This window comes from Oncorhynchus nerka, linkage group LG9a (genome assembly GCF_034236695.1).
Source record: "Oncorhynchus nerka isolate Pitt River linkage group LG9a, Oner_Uvic_2.0, whole genome shotgun sequence".
In the NCBI taxonomy this organism is placed as follows: Eukaryota; Metazoa; Chordata; class Actinopteri; order Salmoniformes; family Salmonidae; genus Oncorhynchus; species Oncorhynchus nerka.
In genome coordinates, this window is record NC_088404.1 from 42,530,458 (window position 1) to 42,536,575 (window position 6,118).

The window sequence follows — 6,118 nt, forward strand, 5'->3', positions numbered from 1 at the left end:
TTGATACTGTATCAGGCAAACATTCTTCAAGGTCCCACGTGTGAAAACGTTTCTGAGCATCATATTTCCTCATTCAACTACACAAGCCCTCAGTGCTGTTCTGGAAGGCAAATGAAGATAACTGGGAATCCGCTTGAATGCATACAGCCGCTGAAAGATATAGCGTGACACATATGCTTAAGTTATGATGAAGGGATGGTAAAAAGTAGGACAAATAAAGTTCTCACCTACAGGCCTCCTGCCTTGTCATTACAGGGAGAGAGGAGAGAACGATACCTTGGGAAAGTGGGACATGGGACCTCAGGTGACCTCAGTCTTCAACTCTTATAAAGCAGGAAGACAGAGTCCTTTGGAGTCCTAAAGAACTCAATAGGATCTCCGATCCATCTCCCCTCCCATTCCCCCCAGTCCCTACCACATCCCCAACCCTAATCAACCCCCCTTCACTTTGACCTCACTGTTGGGCTCCAGGGAAGAATGTCGCTATAGTAACTACAAGTTTAAATGTTTGCTTTGACCATGCTTTCAGGGGTCACATTGTGGAATTTCGGGCAGCTACCTGAGTTCAAAGGGCCCCTGGCTGTAGCTGTAGGGTGAGGGTAGAGAGGGACAGCTGGAGGCAGAGAGAGGGGGGGAAGCAGGGGCAGAGTGAGGTTTGAGGGATGAAGGAAAAGTAAGAAACAGACAGAGAAGTTGGTAAGGAGATGAAAGGGAAATGATAGAGTGGAAAAAGGTGCGCAGAAAGTGAAGAAGGTTAATAAGGCGGAGGGTGAAAATGGTAGGTAGAAGCCTAGGTTAAAGGGGGAAAAGGATACTCCTCCAGCCCAGTGTGGATGGCTCCCTCTCTCCCTGGGGATGGAAGAGCGGCACTGATTGGGGGAGGTCATGGGGAAATGGTCCTAATGAGTTGTGATTGGGCCAGCTGCAGGGGGTTAGGATAACGAGCAGCTACAAGCACAAAGACCCTCCCAGATGAGCAGTTTAAAACCAGCTATAGTGTCTTTCATTAGTCAACTTGGGGGGAGTGTTCTAAACAAAGTTGTAAAAATTCTAAAATGCTAAAGTTCAAAATCCTAGACTCAAAGTGAATAAAGACTGAAAACTAAACAATCTTGAAAGCCAAGATGAAAAACTATTATTTTCCTATTACAACCTGTAATTTAAATTGATTTTCATTTGGATTTCATGTAATGGACATACACAAAATAGTCCAAATTGTTGAAGTGATATGAAAAAAAAGAACTTGTTTAAAAAAATAAAAAATGTAAAGTTCTGGTGCAATCAATTACCTCTAGAAGTCACATAATTAGTTAAATAAAGCCCACCTGTGTGCAATCTAAGTGCCACATAGTGTCAGTATATATACACATGTTCTGAAAGAGTCCCAGAGTCTGCAACGCCACTAAGCAAGGGGCACCACCAAGCAAGCGACACCATGACGACCAAGGAGCTCTCCAAACAAGTCAGGGACAAAGTTGTGGAGAAGTACAGATTAGGGTTGGGTTATAAAAAAAATATCAGTAACTTCGAACATCTCATGGAGCACCATTAAATCCATTATTAAAAAATGGAAAGAAAATGGCACCACAACAAACCTGCAAAGAGAGGGCCGCCCACCAAAACCCAGGCAAGGAGGGCATTGATCAGAGAGGCAACAAAGAGACCAAATATAACCCTGAAGGAGCTGCAAAGGACAACTTTAAGCTGTACACTCCACAGAGCTGGGATTTATGGAAGAGTGGCCAGAAAAAGCCATTGCTTAAAGACAAAAATAAGCAAACACATTTGGTCTTCGCCAAAAGGCATGTGGGAGACTCCCCAAATATATGGAAGAAGGTACTCTGGTCAGATAAGACTAAAATTGAGCTTTTTGGCCATCAAGGAAAATGTATGTCTAGCACAAACCCCAAACCTCTCATCCCCCCGAGGGCACCATCCCCACAGTGAAGCATGGTGGTGGCAGCATCATGATGTGGGGATGTTTTTCATTGGCAGGGACTGGGAAACTAGTCAGAATTGAAGGAATGATGGATGGTGCTAAATACAGGGAAATTCTTGAGGGAAACCTGTTTCAGTCTTCAAGCGATTTGAGACTGGGATGGAGGTTCACCTTCCAGCAGGACAATGACCCTGAAGCATACTGCTAGAGCAACACTTGAGTGGTTTAAGGGGAACATTTAAATGTCTTAGAATGGCTTAGTCAAAGCCCAGACCTCAAACCAATTGAGAATCTGTGAAATTACTTAAAGATTGATATACACCAGCTGAACCCATCCAACTTGAAGGTGCTGAAGCAGTTTTGCCTTGAAGGATGGGCAAAAATCCCAGTGTCTAGATGTGCCAAGCTTATAGAGACATACCCCAAGAGCTGTAATTGCTGCAAAAGGTGACTCTACAAAGTATTGACATTGGGGGGGGGGTGAATAGTTATGCACACACAAGTTTTGTTTTTTTGTGTTTTTCTTGTTTGTTTCACAATAAAAAATATTTTGCATCTTCAAAGTGGTAGGCTTGTTGTGTAAATCAAATGATACAAACCCCCCCAAAAATATATTTTAATTCCAGGTTGTAAGGCAACAAAATAGGAAAAATGCCAAGGGGGTGAATACTTTCGCAAGCCACTGCATTTTCTAGTTGTCCCAGCAATGAGATGCTAAATGAGTTAATAGACCAATAAGAAAGAGTTCCAAACCTCTCTACTGATAACAGTTTGTTTTCCCCTCCCCACTCCAAGACAGTCCTAGCAAAATTCTTGAAGCTATTTCTTTTTTTTCCCATTTTAATTGAAAAACATTCAAAGTAAGGTACTTAATTGTCACTCAGAACTGATTTGATATTGAGATAAAAGCGCTGCATTGAACCTTTAAACTGCTTGCTGTGTACTAATTATACTACACACTATTAGAATGTACTGTTTAGTACAAACTTATGCAGTAAGCAACAATTATCAACATACATACTGAGAAGGCGCAATCGAATGCACAATCACGCTTGTTCCCTGCCATTCATTCATTCATTCTGATCATCAGCTGTTGTCGAACACACGTGGGTGTGAAAAGAAGATTCTCTTCCTCAATAGTATGCTGCAATTTCTACTGGATGAAAAGCTGAAATTAGTATGACATCTGATTTTTGACATTTTTGCTCCTGATTTAAAAGGTATTAGAAACAATAATGTTGGAGTAAAGACCTCCAACACCTGGCTTCTTGACCTGAGGGATCGTCTGAGACCAGCCACCCGGTCAGCTGATGAAACTGTGGGTTTGCATGACCAAAGAATTTCCGCATAAACTGTCAGAAACCGTCTCAGGGAAGCTCATCTGCGTGCTCGTCGTACTCACCAGGGTCTTGACTCGTAACCGATTTCAGTTACGATGCTCTGGAATGTTCACCTTCGATGGCCACTGGCACACTGGAGAAGTGTACTCTTCACGGATGAATCCCGATTTCAACTGTAACAGGCAGATGGCAGACAGCATGTATGGCGTTGTGTGGGCGAGCAGTTTGCTGATGTCAACGTTGTGAACAGTGACCCATGGTGTGCCCCATGGTGGCAGTCGGGTTATGGGATGGGATGGCATGAGCTATGGACAACAAACATTTTATAGATGGCAATTTTAATGCACAGACATACCGTGACGAGATCATGAGGCCCATTGTCGTGCCATTCATCCGCCTCCATCACCTCATGTTTCAGCATGATAATGCACGCCCCTATGTCACAAGGATCTGTATACAATTCCTTCCCAGGAGCTAAAAATGTCCCAGTTCTTCCATGGCCTGCATACTCACCAGATATGTCACCCATTGAGCATGTTTGGGATGCTCTGGATTGACATGTACGACTGTGTGTTCTAGTTCCCGCTCATATCCAGCAACTTTGCACAGCCATTGAAGAGGAATGGGACAACATTCCACAGGCCACAACCAACAGCCAAATCAACTCTATGGAAAGGAGATGTGATTCGCTGCATGAGGCAAATGGTGGTCACAGATACTGACTGGTTAAGGTATCTGTGACCAACAGATGCATATCTATATTCTCAGTCATGAAATCCATAGATTAGGGCCTAATGCATTTATTTCAATTGACTGATTTCCTTATGAATTGTAACTCAGTAGAATCTTTTAAATTGTAGCATGTTGCGTTTATATTTTTTTTCTGTGTAGTTTTGCAGAAATTATTTGCCTTCTATAAATTGAAAAAATATTGCCTAGTGTCTTGTCATTCTGTTACCAACCCCCCCCCCCCATATATTTAAGATATTTTTATGAAACTTCACAGAAGTAACAAGTAAAGGTAGATCTACCAATTAGTTGTCGTGTTTTTAGTGATAACAATTTCGTTTTTGAATTATTAACTGATTAAAACATGTCACTCTGTAACCAAATCAGTAACTGAGTGACAGAAAAATCAGTAACAGAATGATTGCAATTGAATTGGCCACAATGGGAAATCATAGTGGTCACAAACCACAGTCGCAGTAGAGAACAACGCAGTACAGTACAGTACAGTAGAGCACAATAGAGAACCGTACAGTAGAGTACCATATAATAAAGTAAAGAAAAGTAGAGTATAGTTCTGTACAGTATACTTGAATAGAGTTCAGTATAGTACAGTAGAGCACACATGAGTAGAGTACAGTAATATATTATGCTCTATTGTACTGTACTGTGAGGTCCAAACTTGTGAAACATAGACTATGAATTGTACAGATTTCGTCTTGTTAGGGAGCAGAGCTCATTAGAATAATAAAATGTGTAGAATTATATCCAAACATGCAAAGGAGGATATTAAAATATTCTACCTTTGTGTACCTATTTAGGATACATCATCATGAAGAGAAGAACATTAATAATCATGCATTTATGTATAGTCAGAGAGGAAGAGGCGACGTGAGAGGAGTTACTCCGCCCAAAATCTGTCCACGAAAATAAGACCACGAAGTGAGGAATTTTTTTATGGAGGTCAATGAAAGAGTGTCGAATTTGGTCCAGAATTTTTTTTATTGCTTATAGAGCGCAATAGTAATGCATCTTTTTGTAGGCACTAACTCCGCCATGGTTCGTTGAACAAAGTCTACGGGGAAATGGATAAATGCTGAAAATAAGGTCTGTGGTAAACACAAGCTTAGGAGATCTTATATGTTTTGTTCTGAGATAATCTTCACTTTTTGTCAAATTTGAAGCGTTTATAAAATTTAAAAAACACAACGCACATACATTCATAAAGGTCATGTTAATTGACTGATACTGTCTCATAAAACAAAATGTATAAGATCTCATAAGCCTGTGTTAACCATATCAGCGTTTATTCCAACACCATATTCTTTCCCTATTCATTTTGTCAAAAGGAATGGCTGAATGAACCAGAGGTAAATCATTTCAGTTTTTTAAGGACTACAAGCTGGCGAGCTCTATTTGATCAAATGTACGTTTTGTATTGGTTAGGTTGTTACGAATGCACTGATATACAGTGAGGGAAAAAAGTATTTGATCCCCTGCTGATTTTGTACGTTTGCCCACTGACAAAGAAATGATCAGTCTATAATTTCAATGGTAGGTTTATTTGAACAGTGAGAGACAGAATAACAACCAAAGAAATCCTGAAAAATTATGTCAAAAATGTTATAAATTGATTAGCATTTTAATGAGGGAAATAAGTATTTGACCCCTCAAAACATGACATAGTACTTGGTGGCAAAACCCTTGTTGGCAATCACAGAGGTCAGACGTTTCTTGTAGTTGGCCATCCAGTTTGCACACATCTCAGGAGGGATTTTGTCCCACTCCTCTTGGCAGATCTTCTCCAAGTCATTAAGGTTTCGGGGCTGAAGTTTGGCAACTCGAACCTTCAGCTCCCTCCACAGATTTTCTATGGGTTTAAGGTCTGGAGACTGACTAGACCACTCCAGAACCTTAATGTGCTTCTTCTTGAGCCACTCCTTTGTTGCCTTGGCTATGTGTTTTGGGTCATTGTCATGCTGGAATACCCATCCACGACCCATTTTCCCATCCACGACCCAGTTGTCCTGTCCACTTAGCAGAAAAACACCCCCAAAGCATAATGTTTCCACCTCCATGTTTGACGGTGGGGATGGTGTTCTTGGGGTCATAG